The sequence below is a fragment of the Aptenodytes forsteri genome, unplaced genomic scaffold (assembly GCF_000699145.1).
Source record: "Aptenodytes forsteri isolate BGI_AS27 unplaced genomic scaffold, ASM69914v1 Scaffold267, whole genome shotgun sequence".
Lineage (NCBI taxonomy): Eukaryota > Metazoa > Chordata > Aves > Sphenisciformes > Spheniscidae > Aptenodytes > Aptenodytes forsteri.
Genome location: NW_008794173.1, coordinates 2,665,482 through 2,687,002, shown reverse-complemented (window position 1 = coordinate 2,687,002; position 21,521 = coordinate 2,665,482).

The following is a 21,521-nucleotide window of genomic DNA, read 5'->3' as shown; positions in this document are numbered from 1 at the left end:
GAGAAGACAGCAGATATAAAGATCAGCCATTGGGTACTGCCTGTCTTACAAATAACGAGCTATCACTTTCATCGGTTTGAGAAGAAAAACAGCAGCAGTGATTAAATGTACTTGTAAAATCAGAGAAAGTTATGTGTCTAGGTAAAAGAAGCAGGGTGAGCAAGCCCCATCAAAAGGGATAGAGATGAGGAGGTAATGCAACGTGTAAAAGCTGATTTACATTATCTTGCCAGATAAAGAACCAGATCATCTGCAATTTGTTATTTACAGTTCAGCACTGTGAAATCAATTACTGAGATGCAATTTAATTAAGACAGGTTAACGCTTAATCTAAGGCACTAAACCCATAACACGTAATTTCACTTTACTAATCATTGTAATGTTAATGGCTATTTGACATCTGTTTGGTTAAATTGGGCGATACATTTTGGTGCCAATTTACTCAGTAATTTTTTTTTTCCCCCCAGTTCACTAAGAACAGTGCTCTTAATCAGAGTGAAGGATTGGATACTAGTAATGGAGAGTACGGTCCTTGTTTAATTCTTGCTGCTGCTAATGTTCGGATAAATCTGGTCTGGGATATAGTTAACCTTTTTATATACTTACATTAAGTAATTTTTCTTACCAGAGAGTTGAGTGCTTTTCCCAGTTGTCATTGACCTGCTGGGTGACTTTTGGCAAGTTTTTGGCTTGTAAGTTATTCAGTAAAGACTTTCAGCTTTGAACCCAGTTGTGTCTTTGTTCTTTACATAATATTAACTACGTGAAGGACCTCCTGGATCTAGCGGGAGCCTGAGAAAACTGCTCTCCACTTCATTGTTTTTCTGCTTTTGTTTCTCATCATCCTGAGGTAGCCGTGCTTTAATAGAAACAGGACTGAGGAAGAAGGTGGGAAGTCTAAGTATAGCAATGCTATGGTTGGGAGAGCTGAAGAGAGAACAAGCTGTCACCTAAAGGGCACTTTGGTGGAAGGACGTGATGATTGTCTCTGCACTGTTGTGTTAGTTCAGTCTCAAGGGCCCACTCTGAGAACGTACATCCGCAGGAAATACCCGAAAAGCTGCTTGAGCGAGGCCAAGGCTCACCCCGGCTGCATGGAGCACTTGGGGCAGAGCATCAGCCCATCTAGCACCAGCTCCACCAATCCCACCAACATAGCACACCCACTCAATCGACCGTACAGCCCATGTCAGTGCCATACCTTGGTCTCACTGTTACTCATTACTACCTCGTAGCAAAAAGGAGGGAGGTATAAACCTTAAATAGGCGGAAGACTGTATATATCGGAAATCTTTATCAGCCAGGTCGAGCACTCTGAAGCAGATGCTTTCAAAGTCTCTAGACACTTAAAAAGATACGGGCTTCTTAAAGCTCAGATAAGCCCAGACAATTCATGCTGGGGTGATTGCAGCTGTCTGCCACATCTCTCTGTCAGCCAGGTATTGTTGTGCAAATAGCACAACTTGAATTGTGCCCACTCCTCCTATTTTGCCACCCCATAGATGAATTTGAACTGGGATGGGCATGTGGGGACTGTGCCCTCTCGGATCACCGTGGCACAACTCACTGGCACTCATGAGTCAGAGTCTTTGGATCGTGAGCGATCGTGCCTGCTCCAGCACAGGTTCATATCCAAAATCTGAGTTATATCTCACTTGTGAAAAGAAATGATCTGCGGGTTTTATCTTTTCTGAGCACTTGGTTCTGTGGATTTTAAAGGCACTTACTTGCTATTGAAATAGAAGACTCCACAGTGTCTTGAGTTGTTCTCTTCTAAGGGCAAGGAATGTTTATTGAATTTCTTCTTAAGTCTTCTCAAATATTTTGCTGCAAAGAGCAAATTGAGCTTGAGCACTTCCCTAGACTTTCTCCTTTCTTCCCCTTGGGACACTACCGAAAAGACACTCAAACGTGGTCCTCAAGTATTTTTTGTGTGCGTAGGCCAGTTATTTCTGAATCAAGCAGTGTGTAAAACCTTTTGTGTAAAGAAACCCATGAACTATACTTTCCTTTTCATTTTGAAAAAAAATGGGCAAAAGTATTAAGAGAGATTTGAATGTTGAGAGCTGAATTTAAGGCGATGATTTAAGGAAACCACAGAATGACTGCGTTTGTTTCCTAGCATATCAATTCTAAGATGAAAACCTGAATGTGACTGGTGGAGGTAGAGCCCCTGTGCCAGGCGGTGAGGCTTTGAGCATCAGCCTGCTGCTCCCCGGGAAGGATGAGCCGTGCTGGAGTTCTGTGGGTGCTCACGCCCAGTGTTGTTACCTTTCACAGGATGGATGGAGACACGTGTGTTTTAACCTTATTCTTAGATTGTGCCGGAACTGTAGAGTTAATGAAGACTATACATGACTTAAAAATTTCTTACATCAAATGGCATTTCAATGAAAAGTTAAATGTTTAACATGCAGTAGCAGAATGTTCACTAGAACATGCTTGCAATTTGTTGGCTCTAGCAGTGATGTGGCACAGTTAGAAATGCTGATAAAATATCAATGCACGAGTATCTATTTTTCCAGATACTTAGGGTGGATCTTTCAACAGGGCCGACTAACAAAATCTTACCTCTGTGAGAAAACAGACAAGATCAGCATCATCCAAAGGTGTTTTTATTTTTGTCTTGCTTGTTCAGATAACTTCTTCAAAGCTAGAAAGATCTCATTGTCTTTCCCCACTACTAATATGATTTAATATATGTAAGAGTGGCTGGTCATTCAAATGTAAGAATAATTAAATGTCTTTAAGGTAGAAAGATAACAGAGCTTAGATTTGGGAAGCATTTGCCTGCTTCTGTGTGTAAGGGTTTTGCATAATCCTAATAATGTTTTCTTTGTTCGGTGAAATTTTTCTTCAAAGTCTTCAAAGATGTTCTTGTAGATTTTCTGCAGAGCTGCCTCTCTAGGTGAACCACATAGAAAACTTGGTGTTAGCTAGTTTTTACTCCCATGGAAATCTGATGGGCAGTCAGTACTTTCATAAGTATCTTGTGCTGAACAATGATCCAAACTATTGTTGTTATTTTAGGGTCTCAGATTACAAAAATGAATTCTTCATTTATAAACATGTTATGTGTATGCTTAACTCTAAGTGTGATTTTTACAGTTAAAAATCTAGCTCTATCACTCTGCAGAGCCACAGGAGTCAGGCTGACAAACCTTACTGAGGGTAACCATGTGAATATCTCCCTTTACTAATGCCAGGGTAACTTGTTCATCATCTTAGACCCAACAGAATTATCTTTTATTCATGTTAATGGAACCATCACTGTCGACTGTGATGTTTGTGTGAGGGGGGACTTAGAATTGGATCTCCTCCTAGCTTCAGAAAGTTTTTATACTATAATTTCAGAACTGGCATTTGTAATTGCACCATAAAAGAAGGTAATATGTGAAAAGAGTTCAACTGCTCTTTCCAGGATAGAAAATATATATTGTAATGCATTCAGAAAACATTCCAAGGGTAGAGGATCAAGTTGTATTTGATTTTCTCATTCTCTATAATAATAATTTTTGTTGTCTTGCAAAGCTCCAGCTTTGAAGTGCAATGCATAAAAATTCTGCAATACCAGCAACTGTTTCTCTTTAGTTATTTTCCATCTGATTTGATTTCCTCAATAGCATTAACTATATGGAGGTCTAACAAGTTGTAATTAATGTATTCAGACATTTTTCTTTTGTGACAGGCTAGAATGTGAGTGACAGCATGAAGGGAAAAAGCAGAACAAAATTGGATGCTTGAGAAGATTATCATAACATAAAAACTGACAACTCTTTGGGTCTTGAATAACATATTGTATTACATTGAAAAGGAAGGAAAAAGCTATTTCATAAAAAAACCTCCGTGGCTTAGAAATTTTTTGAGGAGGGGAAAGATTTTCAAAAGCCTTTTTTAATGTTAGAGAGATTTGAATATTAAAGTTCACAAATAGTTTATCGCACGCCACAGTGTGTGTAAAGTGGAGTACATGTGTACATGATAGAACAAAATCTCCTAGAACCAGTTGTGGTTTCGCTGTGTGCCCTTTGCTGAGCGTGGGAGTGTTTCCTGTGCAGACTGCCGTAGGTGGTGGCAGCCCGCACCTGAAGAAGGGCAGGAGGCATGAAAGCAGGTATGGAGCATCAGTGGAAAACAGACTCCCCAGTTCATATGTCGGCAAGGAGTTTTGACTACAACTTTGCACCCTTGAAACTGGCTTCAGGGGAAGTGAGAGCAGGGAAGAGAGGAAGGAGGTTTATATATAATTATGTATGCATATTTATGAGTGTTCAGACATACTGTGGTACAGTCTTACAGCACCAGTATCCCTCCTGACCCTGTGGGTGAGTGGGGAAAACCAGAGAAGGTGATGATAGCCTGCTTGCCTGGAGTGGTGGTCAGCCTCCGAGCTGCTTTGAGAAGGGCATCTCACAAAGCAACCGAGAAAGGTGCCCTGGGTGTTGTGCATTGATGGCACATTAGTTTGGGGACGTTAGTCCTACTTCTGTCATGTACTTGCATGGTGTTCTTCACAGTAGGATCTTTCACTTGGTCATTCTTGTGTGAATGTTTTCAGTGCAGTAAGAATCAATTGTATAGAATCATAGAATGGTTTAGGTTGGAAAAGACCTTTAAGATCCTCAAGTCCAACCGTTAACCTAGCACTGCCAAGTCCAACCCTAAACCATGTCCCTAAGCACCACATCTACACGTCTTTTAAATACTTCCAGGGATGGTGACTCCACCACTTCCCTGGGCAGCCTGTTCCAACCTTTTTGGTGAAGAAATTTTTCCATAATTTCCCTAAGAAATTAGGGAAGGCCTAATTCCTACATGACCATTCTCAGGCGCTTCTGTGGTTTCTAACACATCCATAACCCTTGTGTATTTACTGCCACATGGATCTCCATCCCCTACCTCCACTGAGATGGCAGTCTGAAGGACCTCGCTAGCACACCATCCCTCAAACATTTGCATGCCGCCCCCAGGCTTATCTCTAGCAAGCCTGGTTTTATCCCTTTTGGGACCTTGTCACAGTTTGTTGAAGGGCAGCAGCAACATCAGAACCACCCTGAATAAATACCGGGTATGCAGTTCCCTGTTTTGCGTTTTGTTCAGGCTGCGTTTCACAAGGTCTGGTTTGAGTGGGCATTGCTTTCGTATGTAAGATGTTTTCTGAAGCTTTATGTGGAAGGTCAGACATTCTGGTGATGAACTTGGCCGAACTATCTACGTGGAACGGGGGCGGGGGGGGAAAAGGAGATTTCTATCCAGGTCACCTGGATCTGAAGATAAAGTTGGAAAGTCAAGAGCAGAATTAGAGAAGAGTTTTATTTCCTTTTCATTTGAAGAACTGTTTTTGTCTGCGTGAGCTGCTAGTCTGAACTCAGAATGGGACATGCATAGGCAAAGTCATGTTCTTTTATGAGGAAAGGGTATGTTAGGAAGGAGGAATGATTGAAGGAAAGCAGCAGGAAGATCTTGCCTCGCAGCTATCCACGAGGTATGTGCTCCACAGGTGAATGGAGGAGGGCTCCTGTCCCTGGGGCTGTCAGCCAGGCAGTGGCCAACACCAACTTCAGAGAAATGGCTCAAGTGTTGTGAATTTTTGAAGGGGTTCTGCTTCCAATTTCAGGGCAAAAGAGTTTGGATTATTTTTATTTAGTTTGAAGTTGCTTGTTTGGCCCTAGAGTAGTAAAACGTTAACAAAACCAAAGCCTCTACTACTTGGCTTTTATTTTTTAGGGGTGTTGGTGGAAGAAACCATCCTAACCCTTATTTGCCTGGGTTTATAGGTAGCTTCTAGGAGAGGAAGATGAGTTGAGCAGTGTGAATCTGAATCTGGTCTGAGTGCTGTGACAGAGCATTATTCCTGTATCACTTACAGGAAAACACAGTGTCAGCAAGCCTTCCTACGCAGGTGGAGAACCACTGCTCCTGTGCTTTCCTCTATGCCCTTCCCAGGCGGTACGTAGTTGTCTCCTGGCAGTGGCCACCAGCTGCTCTTTTCTCAGCAGCCTCAGCCCATCCCCTTGGGTTCAGCACCAGAGGTGGCTGGTTTGTATTTTGGAAGCTGGGATTCCTCCTTGAGAAGATGCATTGGAGAATTAAAGAACAGCGCCGGCTGCCTTTCTTCCGTCATTGCCATCCATCCCCTGCAAGGTCATCTGTACGCTTGCCCCTTCATGTTTATTTCTGAGCCAATAAAATTCCCATTTGCTCTGGTACATTTCGTAATCCACAGCTTTCAGACCAGAAATTGATTATCTGTATTCCTAGATCAAATCAAAGCGCAGTACTTAAAACAGATTTCCACTCAGTTATTTCCCCCAGACAGCTTAAATGGTGCTTTGAAACCCAAGATTAACTCATTAGTGGCTCAGAGATACATATCGTCATTTTCCTTCTGGCCTTGCTAAATTTCATTTTTAAAGCAATTTTAATGCTGGTTCTTTAATGTGCATGAAATAGTGGACTAATATTTGACATTCAGACTGGAGTCTGTGCGTGATATCTGAACCAGGTGAACTTACGTCAATCAAAAGTAACTCTTGAATTCAGAACCTGGCCCTGTACTTGCAGAAGTCAGTGCAGAGATCCTAGACCGGAGTCTAGGTGGGTGCAAGTTAATAGCTTCGTTTTCCAGGGAGGTCGGCCAGTTCCCAATGAATTTCATAAGCTGTTTAATAACAATTTGCAATTGCTGCAGCGATGGGGATGAATGTGTGTTTTCTGGCACACTAGAGCTGCCTTCTCTCCATTTCACTTAAGCAAGAACCGAATCAAATGCATTTTATTTGAGCTTCTCTCAGGTTTGTATTTCCTGCAGTTGTTGGGCACATTTGGGTTTCCTTTTTTCCGAAGTAACCACTTCACTTGGTTTTGTAAACTGAGCATATACTGATCTCTTTGGAAACAACTCGCCAGGAACAAAAGAGGAGTAGACTCCAGCAAGCACAGTGCCCGTCCTCTTGTTCCTGCTGCTGCATGCTCATGCATTTCCCTGGTGTTAAACCAAACAGAGAGAAACACAATGAGTATTATTTTATTGCAGCTTGTCTCTGTGGGATGTCCCAACACAGCCTGGCTAATAACTGTGTTCTTGACTTGCCTTATGTCTGTCTCATTTTCCAAATTTCCTATGCTCTTTCCACAGGCTGCTGTAGACCTAAAGCACAACGCTATCATAGGTTACCTGGCTTTTGTCTTAGTAAGATCCTACCAAGCTATTCATATCCCGCAGGAGATATGCTGGCTAGCAAACCAAATTCTTGATAAACAATCCTAAAATACGTTGGCTGAAAAGTAAAGTAAGAGTTCTTGGTGGGAGCTGTACTTCTTCTGGTACAGCATGACTTTCAGCTTGGATCAAGACCGTATTCAAGGAGCCTCAATTCAGCCATTTAAATGTGTGGAAGTGAAATTCCTAAGGAAATCAGGAAGGAAAAAATGAACTTAAAGGAGGATGTTAGAAACTAGGATTGGAGGAGAACTTCTTGTTAGTATTTGTTCTGACATTTCAAGTTGGGACAGGATAACATTTTTGTGCAAAACTTTTTCAAGAGAAATATAAATTGAATCCCAGCACAATTTGAAAAATACATTCATTTTGAGTTATACAGCAGATGGAAGCTTTAAAAATGTATTACTTTGCTTAGGTTTATTGATGTCTTGTTTAGAAATGTCTTTTAATTGCCATTTTCTTCTGAAAACATTCAGTGTTACATTGATAGGTATAAGGTTGAACATTGCCAAGATAAAAAAAAATATATTTAGCCCAAACCAGATATTTGAACTTTTTGATTCATCAGTATGTTAACATTTATTTTAGTTAAGCCAGATATTTGAACTTTTTGATTCTATGTTATGTTAACATTTATTTTAGTTAGGCTTTTTTTTTTCTTTTTTTTAACACTTCTCGGAATGATCAGTGATTCTAAAATATCTTCCTTGCCCACAGTTCTACTTGAAACCGGGGCAATATAAGTGAGTTCTTCAGTTCTATGGAGACAGTTTCAAAATCCAGAAAATTGAGATGCTGGTCAGGGAAGAAGACATCCTTGATCTCTTTCTTGCTGATATCGAAGTGTAAATTGAAACTGTGACAACAAAGTCCAGTATATATATATATAACAAACTGCAGTTCTGTGTAGCGTGGGATGAGTTCATGGCTCACGAACAGATCACAGGTAGTAGATTAGACAAATAATCGGAAAAGAAATCTACAGCTGCAATTGGTTAGATACAGTTATACTGTAATTTCAGTGAAGTTATTCTAGCTATTCTGATTTACAAGTACAATTGAGGTTAGAAGACTTGGAAAATGAATATGATGGAATCAAAAGATCTGCTAAAATGTGTGAGTCATCAAGGAGACCAGAATACCCTAAAAGGCATTATACTATAGGATGATGACGTCTCCTTTAGTGATGTTTTCATCTTGAATTTTGGTCCATTTTCTTTTTTCCTTGGAGTGCCATAGTACATGTTAAAGTGCATGTTAAAAAGCAGCATGTGGAATAACTGCATAATTTTGCAATCTCACGTTAAAGCAGCTGCATCTGCAACTCATTTAATGGAAGCTTTACCACTTTTTTTCCTTTTACCATATCATATTTGAAACTCAAAAAAGATAAACTTCAAATAATGTCTGTATATCATGGAAGATTCAAACCCCTGCAACTGAACCCATATTCCCTAAAGCGCTGTTCATGAGTGGTGTTGTGTCAATCGACTGGTAGACGTAAAAACAAACATTTGGCAGTGTTTGTATTTGCACCCTTGGGACAAATGATGAAGGAGTTATTTGCTCCAGTCTTTAATCAATTTTGGGTAAACAGCACTAGTATACCTTGAACATCCACATTTTCTAATTGGCTCTTTTAAATGTGAAGTCTCCCATAATTCACAAAAGAGATTTACAACTGAGGGAGAGAGGGGAGCAACCAGCATTTACCAGTTGTTCCTTTGATGGATCTGATTCAGCAGTGAAAATGGCAGAGCAGAGTCGTGAGCTACAGCTTGTTTGCAGATCAAAATGCAGAACGCAGGCGATTTCCCCGGCTTCATTTGATTCACTGCTCTGCAAATCTGTATCTGCACTAACAGCAGAGATGCACAAGCAATGCTAATACTTGATTTAGCACAACCAAATCTGTTTATTTTATGTGTGGTAAATTCTTTGGGCCGAGTCAGTTTGTGTTACTCATACGGGACTTCTCGTAGGGTTCAAAGAGTTTGATGAATCTATTTTTTGCACTTACTGCAGTTGGTGAAGTGCTGTGTTTGTGCCAGCATCTACAGAGAGCACTCATGGTGAGTTACAAGATGAGTCAAAGGTGGAGATGAATCTTATTGTAGGACTGCATCCAAAATGATACAGGACATGGCAGACAGTACTGAGTAGAGGAAAAGCATGAGAAGAAAAGATTGATGGTAAAAAATGGCTTGTGCTTTTTTAATGCATTTGATCCTGTTTGGCTTCACCTGGAGTCTCCCACAAAGCTCCGTAGACCTCAGACTGGATCGAAGTCCTGTGTTCATGTGCATAAGTAAGGTGTAGTGACAGAGCATTAAGAACAAAGGGCAAGTAACTGATGGAAGTTTGGAGAGTGATACTAGGTACGTAGGATTTGGGGTTGAGACGATAAACTAGGATTTAATTAGACCTTGCCTGTTGACCAAAGGTTTGTCCTGAGAGTTTGACCCATATAAAACTGGTTCAGTCAAACCAAAGCATTTTGAACTATTGTCCCCTGAAAACATACAGGTATTGATTCCAGTGCATAAAACATGGTCAGATGTCTGGAGGGGAATCTGGCAAGGTTCCTGTGGATTGAGTACTGAGGTCATTTGGAAAAAATTAAAACTGAGCATACTGCAATTGCATTTTGCATTTATTTTCAGTGAATCAGTAAGTTTTACTGCGATATCAAATTAACCAGCTGGCTAACCATCAGGGGACATATGACATCTTGTGAAAGACATTATAATATCAAAGAACACTTGAACAGCACCCTTTTGTTTAGATGATGTCCTTATGTTGGACATTTCTGGGTAGTTTATTTTACTTGTAGTAAGCCATTTGATTATTTTTTTTTTACATCTTTCTCATTTTCTGATTTATGACTAGGCTGGATTATTTTTCCCCCCAGTAGGAAACTGTCTAATAATTTGACAGCAAATGCCTCTAACCATTAATCAAAATAATGTATTTGTGCTTATTAATATTGATTAAAAGTCTAGCACTGTCTTGTTTATTATCCAGTGAGGAGGGGGGCTGCCTTTGTCTTTTTTACTCATGGTTTACTTCAAATTAGTGTATGTGCATGCTGTGATTCTGAAAGCTGGATAATGATTCCTTACACTTGTGTATTTTTCCATATTTGAAATATGTAAATACAACATTCTGTTTATAAAGTGCACAGTTTAGTGATGTACCTTTTCATTTGGTCTCCAAATGTGCTCAAATTCATTTGCTAATAATAAATAATACAGTTTTATAAGAACAAAGAATTATATGTTGTTATTTGTTCAGATACAGTTCAATTCTGTGTAAAGTAAGCACAGTGTGAAAACTGACACAAGTATGATTTTTAGTTGACTTTGATCTCTCGTATGGTGGTAAAATGAGGAATAACTCTTTAAGTGTCATGAGGTCATGGTTGACTGTTGTGCTGGAGTCACTACATGATCCCCTGTCCCCGGCAGGGAAGGAGTTAATATTAGCTGCTGCCGGGGGAATCTGCAGCTGGTAGGTATCTCTAATTGCAGGACCAAAGTCTGGGCTCTGTGCTCATCTTTGACTAGTCACTGGTTGGGGGAGGGAGGTAGCTGAAGGGGACATCAAGTCAACAAACTTGGGAATTTAAATTTTTCCTTAAAAAAACCAGGAGTTTGTTAACAACAGTGTTTTTAAATGATGGGTGTGTTTGCTTGTCCTGGCACTAAATCCAGGAGCTGTCGGATGAGCTGGTAGAGGTGGCAACTTTGTCCATATTCAGGTCATTTGGAGACAGAGGAGGCCCTGGGCGATTGTTGCCGGTGGGTGAAGAGCACTGTTTGCTGCTGCTAAGTGCGTTTTCTTTCCTGTTCAAATGCTGAAGGGTTGTTCTGTTATCACGGGTTCACACGCTGCCAGTTGCAGCATAAATTACAATGTACAAAGCAACACGTATTATTCCAATGTTATAGGCTCTGTTACTACCAATTACAATTTTTTAAAGGTTTTTCGAGTGCAGTCCCAGCCCATGAGCAGTTTAAATGCTGAGCTATCCAGTCTTCAGAGCCAAGGACCTAAGCATTGGCGAGATTCAACTCCCAGTGCAATGGTAACCACAACCATCTAGTATTACCTCAGTATTCCTTTGCAATCCCTTACCTGTGTGTTGTCTGTATGTGTTACCCGTCATGTCAGGTTTCAGGTTTAAGGGTTTTGGATGGTAGTTATTTCTTTGTGCCTCTTCAGTCCTGGCCACAAGGTGCTACCATGCCATCAATGTGTCTCAGTGTGGTGGAGAGGGGCTTATTGGCCATCTCCATCGCCTTGCAGCAGTTTAGATCGCCTTCTCCGTCCTCACACGGGTGGAATAACACGTTCCTGCAATGGGAACACGTTCATTTTGGGTTATTCTCATCTGGGAGCAGCAGAACAAAATGATTTGTTCTGGAGGAAGATTCTTTTTCTGTCAACAATTAAAAATGATAATGATGATATGAAGAGTTAAACACTCAATGTACATATACTTCTCTGTATCTTTAGTGTAGAAAATAGCACAGTAAATGTTGTAATCTGACAAATGTTAAGTATTTGATGTGCATCCATGTAAATTTAGGTGCAGGATGTGTAAAGTAGCTATCAACTTAATAACTGCAATGAAGCTTAATGATGTTTGAGGCTGAAATAATTGCATTAAGGCAAGTAGTATGAAAGATCTGTGAAGTCAAGTACAATACCTTTGTATAGCTGGAGGAAACAATGTTTAAGTGTAGCTGCTGTATTAGTGTAGTGCCTAGTATTTATTGGTTATTGTGAACGGGGTCTTTATCTTCTCCCTGCTGAAAAATAAATAATCTGGGAGATAAAAAAGTAAAATTTTAATTCTGTTTCTCTTTTAATCTCTGTATTACCTAAATATAATAGGGTCTGGAGTGGGCAACATCTGGAGCCCTAATTCCAGTTGTGATTCCATGTCTTTGCTCTCCCAGCCTTGACCTTACCTCTAGTCTTTTGATGCCAAACAGTGACCACCATGGTCATGGTTCCTGTCTGCACCAGCTGTCAGTTCCGATGCTTCAAAACCAAACACACTTGTATTTTCCTAATTTTATACTTTATGTATTCGTATGGGTCCTGGGAGCCTGGAAAAACTTGATAACTTATAGATGAGCTTTTTTAAGAGTCGGATTTCTGAAGTGCAAGTGAGTCTTATCCAGCTCTTTCACCTGTGACAGCATACACAGATAGCCGTGTTTGAGGCAACCTCTTTAGCACATCTTTCTTCACAATATTCTGCATTTTCAGCAAGCTAGGACACACTTTCTTAAGATTCAAACTTCATGCACTGATTACTTCTTCTCTGCTACGGCTTAACTTCTCTGGCATGGCTTATCTTTGAAACCAAATGAAAGAAAGTCCAACAAAGATAAATGAGATGTCTTTAAAGGATCCAAAAGGAAATACAGTAGAGTCAGCAATGAATTTGAAAATACAGTGTGTTGAGGAACTTGAGGATAATGGTTTCTTTATGAGGTTAGATCTGTTCACAAAGGCTTGGAAGCATTTAGGATAATGAATTGCTTTAGGAGCAACACTTTTTCAAACTATCATGGCTGTGATTCTCTACATGTTCCTGTCTAGCCACAGAAGTGTTCTGGACTGGATGCATAAAATAGTATTTTGAAAATTATGCCAAGCAGTGTGCAGTAAGCATTGAGAAAGAACAATTCAGCTTCCTGTAGAATTCCTCGTGGAAAACATGTTTAATATGCTTTCTCAACAACTGAATCTGTTTACCTCTTTTAGGTCTTCTGCTGCCAGTGATGACCAGAAGTTTCTACTGCTCCTGAGAGACAGGTAAGTCGTTTGAACTATTTATTCAAAATACGTTGCTAATGGTTGGATCAGCCAGTTGTACATTACCCAGTAGTGGTCATCTTCAGATGTATTCCCTGTGTTTTAAAGGATTTAATTCCTTCCAGAATGTGGGTTGTCAGTGTTGGCTTCAGTTTGACTGCTTAGGGTCTGTTATGGTAAGGGTGTATACAAGTGGAGAACCAAAGAGCTGTTTTTTCTTCCTTACTGGATAATTGAAGCTCTGTAAACAAATGTCTAATGGATCATAAGTACAGAAAACAATACAGAGAAACAGACATTTGAATGAATATTTGTGGTTGAGTGGTGGTTTACCTATGAGTTAAAGCAAACGGGTTTTGTATACTAAGATCATTCATATTCCCATTTGTTGCATTTTTTTTTTCCTGCTAGAAACGTAGTCATGTTCCATTCACCGGGCGGGGTGAATGACCTGAGCCCCAGCTGCATAGTGGGGTCTGCGGGTGCCTGACTGTGAGCTCCTGCTGATGGTGTGGGACTGTGCTCGTGGGGCTCTGCGTTACGGCAGCCAGCACAGGGTGCTTCTCCTGTGCTAGTGCGACTCTGCTGGGTTAATGGCACTCTGCTCGTTTCGCAGCTTTATTGCCCTCAGAGCAGCACATACAGAAAAGGACAATATTTCCTATCATTTGCTTAGGAATCAGAGCTGCAATTTTTAGAGAGCTGCTGCTTCAGTAGAAAAACAAAGCAATAGTTTAAAACAATCTTAAGCGTGGGTGGTCTGTAAAATGTCAGAGGAGTTCAGCTGGTGTTAAGGGGGAGTTAACCTGGGTGGTCAGTTCCCCGAAGCCGTGCTGTCGGAATCAGAGCATACCTGATGCGGTCAACGTAAATGACTGACGACCGTCCGTCCTCTGTAAGCACAAAACATCTGTATTCACATCTGAACAAGTCTGGAGGAAGGGGCTGTTTTACAATTACGGCAGGGCAATGGGCACACGTGAATTTGCGCAGAATTTTTTTAAATATCCATGTACAACATTGCAGAGTACGCGATCACTTCTTTTATGTTCGGTTCTGCTGAAGTGATGTGAGTGCTGTAGTTTTTGGTGCGGAGTCAGACTTCCAGCTGGAGACGGGTGAGACATTGAGAATCTGTTTCACCCCAACTTCACTAAGTATCAAGCTCTTCTGAGCTGTGTATGCAAGGTCAGATTTTTTTGTTGGGCGTTTTGTGATTGTTTTAAGGAAAAGTAGTCTGTACTTAGATAATGCTTACTCAAAGAGAAATATTTCAGATTTCAAGGTCAACTGCTCTCGGTGCAGCCTGTGTGTGACACTTCAGCAATGAGTCACAACACTTAGGATTTCGACATGTTTACTCTCATACAGCATGTGGCTTGAACAGCTTGCTCCCTGCATGCTATTTTATAATTCTCTGTCCAAACTTCATATAAATATCCCAAATACGTCTTTGTAAGCCTGTTTTACAATATCTGTTTAATAAGATTTGTGCTTGAGCTGTCATTTCTGATTACACGTTACCCTTAGTTTATATTGCTTCCTTCCCAGTGGTCAACAGTACGAATGTCTGTGTGAATCTTAATGCAATTCCTTTTTCTTCTAATGTGTAAATGTCTGAAAACTGATCAAAACAACCATCCTACTTTGATTGTATATTTTATTTCTGCTGAAAGGTTCAAATGTAATGAAAATAAAATGTTCAATGAGCATAACACAGATTTTCCAGAAGAAACGGGCACATTTAACTTGTTTTGAAAGATGGATGAACACTATTAATTTTGATATAGTCTATATGTGTCTTCTGTCTTGACAATTGTTATTTAAAGATTTTGTTCTAGGTTATTGCTGCACTTATGTTGTAGAGTCATTTTACACCAACGCATGGATCAGTAACTTAATTATAAATAAGTGGGTTTAAGACAAATGTAATGGAAATAATGTTTTCTTACCCAGAGTCTGCTTAGTCTCGGATACGGTAATGATCTGGTGGCGTGGTGTGTGCTCCACTTCCATTTGCCACAGTGAAGCAGAATATCCTGAGCTGTTGAACTTGTGAGAGTTTTGCTTTAGGTCGTGCTGCGGAAGCCGTGCGGTTTGGTGCAACACAGTTTGAAAGTCATGACAGGCAGTGCCTCTGCCAGCCGTGACGTTTTCAGAAGCTGTGGCTCTGCCACAGAAGTTATAATGAACATCTGCCTCAATCTGAGCAAAAATTTAGTTCAAAATTAGAGGGAAATTATAAACAAGGCTGTATACGGAACCGTTCATTTATACCGATAAAAACTTTGTTACTCATATCTCTAACCAGTATCAAGAGTATCTGCATTTAATACTCATTTTTGATCAATTATAAGACCATGTTTGTAACTTCTTAGCCACTCATGCCCGTTGAAATTCACCTCTGTGCGAAGGGCTGGCTGTATTTATTAACATTGCAAAAAAGGGGCCCAAACAGCAGTTGGAGGCGTGTGTGCTGACTACATCCACAGACCTCGGCTGCACTCCCCGAGTAGATCTGCACCCAGGAAGAACATTCACTGCCTCACTGGGACTGCTTCTGGAGTAATGCTCAATTCAGTGCGAGTAAGGAGTCATAACTTCGGGTTTACAGTCGTAAAGCAGGGCCTCAGGCTTCTTGCTGAAACTCTTCTCCATTGAAATCCAATGAAAATCCACAATATAAATCCAAACTTCCCTGTGGTCACATGCGAGAGGCAGCACATAAGGTGCTGAGAATGATGCATAGTGCTCGGATTGTCTTTGATCCTTGTGCTTTACCTCCGTCTGTCTTTGGTTCCCTGTCTAACTGCCAGCTTATTAAATCAAAAATGAGTTGGGAGTGCCGTGCTGGGAGGACGCAAAAGACCGATGTCTCTTCTTACATGAAGGTGGGTGGTGCAGAGCTGGTGTCAGGCATGTTCCCAGGAGATGACTACCTGCAGATGCACAGCATCAAAAGGGTTCACCAAAGCCGTCATAAACTGATCGCTTGATATGAATACGGGGGTGTGTGTGGATTTAGACCTGCTGCGCACAGCTATTCAGAGATGTCTGCGTAACCTAGAACAGTGAAAAGGGATGCTGGTATAAAATATTATAGGGTATTATTTTTACGCTTTATTCTTAAGCAGAAAAAGTGATAGGTATTGTTCAGCCTGAGCCCTTTGATGCATACTATTGTTAACATTTTAAAATCCTTCCAAAACCATCTTCAAAATGTCTATTAAAATATTTAATTGCAAGGTGCTTTTTCTTCTTCTCTTGCTTCATCACTCTCACGTATACTGTTCTTTATCTCAGAAAATGAAGCACTTGTGATTTTGACAGGCCATGCAGGGAAGGGAGACGATCAAAGAGTGCAAGAGGGTAACAGCAGCAAATCATTCAGAGCCCTGAGTTTGGGAGGTTAACTTTTGTTTATTAGAGGATTTGGAGGACTTGGAAAAGAAACTGACTCCTTGTAATTCAGAATTAGTACCTGAAAGCTTCAAGTTATCTTTATCGATTGTAGTTGTTGTTCTCAACATACCAGCAGAGGGGGAAGGAGCAGAAATATTTACTGGCGTGTAACCTGAAGGAGATTCTCCAAGCTACGAAGGGTGTTTAAGTACCTGCCTGTCATTGACTTTTAATGGGAAATAAATACTGTGCCACTCTTTGTGGCTTTCAGAATTTTCCCTCATACCTTTATCCTAGTTTTCCCCTTCCCACACTCATTGGATTGATTCTAAAAGCTGTGGGACGCCCTTGCCTGGAGAGTTTCCTCATAGGGCTTTATGACCAAAGGGCCTGAGGTTGGTGGCAAGGGGGGGCTTGAGCAGCTCTGGAGAGTCAGGGACACAGTCGTGCCATGGACCTCGTGCAGGAGATGCGTGCCACGGCCACGTAAGCCACCTGGTGACACCTGGTGCATTGCTTACGGCCAGTGCTGAGGCCAGCAGATCCGTGCAGAAAGACCTCCTGCTTTCTGCTACAAAGAGAAGGTCCCAGGAGCAAAAAAAACCCCTGTCATCATTCACGGGGTATGAATACCTGTGAATCTGAACACCACCTTCTGTCCCTGCCACCTAAGGCTGCTAAGGGCTTGCATGTGTGGGGAGTAACACCATAACTGCTCCTTCCCTGTGGCTGGCTGAAGGGTTTCTCACCACAGAGAGAAGAGGAAGGGGTCCGTCCTCAGTGTAGTTCTGATTGCTGGGGAAGAATTGGTGGAGAATTGAAGGTAGATGGGAAATTTGGGAGAGACTGACTATGAAATGACAGAGGCTACTCCTGTAGGAAAGGAGGAAGCATGGGCAGCAATTTAAGTGTGATAAGCTCTGGAGAAGGTGACCTCAGCAGACCCAGAGAGCTGGGAGGTAGGATCCCTTGGGATGATGGTCTAAGGGATGAGAAAGGGCAGGTTCTGAGAGAGAACCGATAAACACACAGCAGCTGAGCATCCTCCTGCACAGGGGTGGTAGGAATATAGTAAAAACCGTTAGGGCAGAATCAGGAGCTCCTTTAGGACTTGAAAATCTGAAGAAGTGGTACAAAAGCAGAGGCACTTGACAAGAAATGAAGGTGAAGGCATAGCACAGGCATATAATGGTAAAATGAAAAGCCTAAGGCAAAAAATGTGTTTCATTTAGCAAGTGAGATAAAAAGCAGGAGGAAGTAGTGCTATAAATACATTAGAAATGAGAAGATAGGAGAGGAAATATAGATGTAGTACTTGACAGAGAAGTGGCTGCTTACAGAAGTGTCTAAAATGCCCTGATAACCTGGTTAATTTTGATCAGAGTGTAGAATAAGGGGCCAAAACAGAGGACAAACAGGCAAGAGTTTATTTGGATCTGCTAGATAGGTCAGGACACAGGATCTGAGGAAATTCTCCTTAGAATTAGAAAGAATTAATCAAAACTAGTTTTGAACAAGGAGCAATTATTTTTAACAGTTTGTGGAGCTCAGAGGAGGTCTCAGCACTATCAAAATGCAAATACAGATCCTAAATATCAAAGGAAAAAATAGTCTAGTGTATTATTGACTAAAAAGCGTAATGAGTTCTTGGAAAGGCTCTGAAATTAATTAATGAAAAAAATCAATCCATAACACTTGGAAGAAGTGACTAAAATTGAAACAAAACAACCATCATGGATTTGTCAGAAGCATATCAGATAGTCTAATTAACTGACCTGGCAGGTAAAAGGGGAACAGATAGTTATGATATACTTTGACTTTTGTATTTCCAGGTAAGCTAGAGAGACGTGGCTAGGTGTAAGATGCACATGTAGCTGTTTGAGAAATTTGTTTTAATTAGTAGCTCTCATTATTTGCCTGCAAATCTGGGAGAGCCTTTCAAGTGAGAGTCCCAAAGGGACCTGTTTTGCTCTCAAGTCTGTTCTCTGTTTTAATTAGTGATTTGTATGATGGAGAACTTGTAAAATTTGCAGATGACATGGAGCAGGGAGGGATCACAGGAACTCCGGGGGACAGAGTTGAAATAAAAAATGATTTGAAAAACTGAGGAGATGTTTCTGAAAACCCCAGGCTGAAATGCAATGAAGTAAAGTATGAAGCAGTGCAGAGAGGTGGGGGGGGAGTAAGTGGGAAAGACAGAAAAGGACTTGGGGGTTTGGAGTGGCCAACAAATTAATCATGAGTAAAAAGTGCAAAGCTCTTGTTAAGGAGGGAAACTTCATCCGGAGTGTATTAACAGAAGGGTCATGGGAGAAGAGACCTGGGAAGTCATCCTGCTCTGCTCTGCTCCGCTGCGGGCGACTCCAGCCTGGCTGCGCTCTCTGGTGTGGGGAATGCAGCTGGCATAGGGAGATGTCTTCTGCTCTTTTGTTATTTGATTGGTTTAGCTTACTAGAAGTCTGGACAAGGAGAGATTTATTTACCATCATTGGAAAGCTTGTGACAAAAATTCATTTTACAAAATGATAACTAAATCGGCTTCAGGAAGATCTGTTGCTGTGTATAATGTGCAGCATCAAAACATGGGTAAGCGCTCACAAACAAAAACAACAAACCACAAGCAAAAACAAGGGATCAAAATAAAGCTAGTTAGTAAAATCTCTTAATTAACTTTAACCTGCTATAACTAAATTAATTACAACTTTAACCTGTCTGTGACTGCAGTTTTGCTCCATTTCAAAGCAAAGCCGGTCTTCATCGCTGGTAACACAAAGTATGATGACTAGCAACAAAAATTAGCATCTTGGCAGGGTGATATGAATTCATCCAGAAAATAAAAGGGGTGTCATTTGCACCATCTGCTGCACATGAATCAGGAGAGAGGAGAACAGCTGAAACCTGGAGACATCAATATTGAAATGCTACTGGGAGGCGAAATGGTGGCCAAGTAAACAGAGGGACTGCCTGGCCAGTGGGCTGGGACAGCGAGGAGACGTGAGCAGGCATGGCCAGAAACATTTTCCAAACATTTTCTTTCTCACTTGCCTTTCTTCCTTTCCATATTTTAGAACCATGAACTTACAGGTGTGTTGTAGAAGGTGGAGGTGTCTTCCTTCAGTGCGAACTCTTCAGGGCTCAGAGGGATAAATGCTGCGGTGTGGCTGGTTTGTGCCCTCCAGAGCTGGGCATAAAGACAGTATAAGGGGTTTAATTTCTGCCCTCTGGGGCAGGATGAAATTGTTAAGAGGAAAAAGTATCAGACCAGTATGGATATTTAGATTCACTTTTCTGTATTGCATTTATGTGTGTTTGCATATAAAGGAAATACAAAATACATGTCTGTGCGTAACTGAAACGAGGCAGGTACATGCATCCTTCGGGACAGCCCCACTAGTGTGTGCAAAACACAAATGTTTCTGTACATACAGCCGGGAGAGCATGTGCTTGCTGTACAGGGAGCCTCAGCCGTCGTGTTACTGAGCTGTATTTTCTTAATGAGTGCGAAAAAGGTGATGGCAGATGTGGGCTGAGAAGCATTCATGGGCTGTGTGTGGTACCGTATGTTCCCGGGCTGGGAAGGAGGCAGAGTGTGAGTGGCGTGCCGTGCCGTGGCGTGTCGTGCCGTGGCGTGCCGCCCCGCCTGCCACCTGCAGCCAGGCTGCCTAATCACCTTAATAAACTGATCAAGCACACATTTCCATCTTAGCTCCCAAAAGCTTTCCCTAGCCAAGTTGGTTAGAAATCTCTGTGCTTCCAGCCCAAACCTACTGAAGGCCAATTTATATTTACCCGTTCTTAGCCAATATTGTCGCAGGATTCTTCTCCCGTTCCAGGGCTCATCCCTGGCGTGTTTGCAAAGAACAAACATTTCCCCCTGGAGCCGTCTTTTCGCTGGCTGAACAAGCCAAGTCGTGTTATGCTTCTGTGTTGTCTTTAAGGTACCGGGCTAGATTCTCTCAATCTTACTTACATGAAATAAAACTTTACTGCACAGTTGGCTCTTTTAATGTCAATGGGACATTCCCAGGGAGAAGTAACTAATCAATAGGTCTGCTCCAAAGCCCCTGAAGTCAATAGGAATTTTATTTTTACATCATTGCATTCTGGACTGAACCCAGCCCGGGTGGTGATGGGTGGAGCTGGATTTGAGAATTTATAAATGCAGTTCTCACAGACATTGAATTCATATGGGTGAAATTGCGCTTGGAGGAAAACAGGTGAAGCTCTGGCATTTTAAAATGTGATGCTATTTTCTAATAGTAACTGTCTAGCTGAGTTTTGGGCAGGATCTGGAAAAAGACATGCCTTCATAATCATGCCAGAAGGGGTGAATACCCAGCTACAGATCCCCATGGCCCCGGGAGCAGCTCTTCTCACCAAAAAAAAAAGTTTTTAGGTGTAGCTGATACCTACTTCTTGCTTGAACTTTTGGCGATGCGAGCTATGGTGAGAGGCAGTGGGCTGGTGACCTCTTCTCTTCCTCTGCAAGCGTGAGGAACTATAGAAAATGAGTTGGAAACCGGGGAGATGTTTCTCCGGCTCTGAGACAGAAAACTCAGCTGCAGAGGGGAGGCCTTGAAAGTGAGAAAAACCCCGTGTGAGCACTGCTTCACCAGGGTTAGCATCCGCAGCAGCCGGGGTGCCGTCAGGGGCAGCCCTCGCCTGCCTCACCTTTTGCAGCACGCCGCCCCGTCCTGCTCGCCGCAGGAGGCTGGCTTCAACACGTCCTGGCGTCAGAGCAAATTTTTCCTTCCTAGCCTGTTTGACCCTCTGAAGAGCTGTCTTTCCTCCGCCAGCTGTGGGAGAAGGGGTATATGAATCTTGGCAAATCATGAAATCTGTGAAAAATGGAATTTCAGTCAGAAGACTGATGGAAACAACTTTTAAAAAATGTTAAACCCTTGGTGCTGACATTTGCAGCAGGGAACTTCTTGCCTTGATGCTTTGAAGTGGCGCTTTTCTTCCTAAATACTGCCTTATATTTTTATAGTGAGAGCATGTGACAGTTAACTGACCCGAAAATGAAGGAGAAAAAAAGTGATCTCATGTGGAATGAAATGTT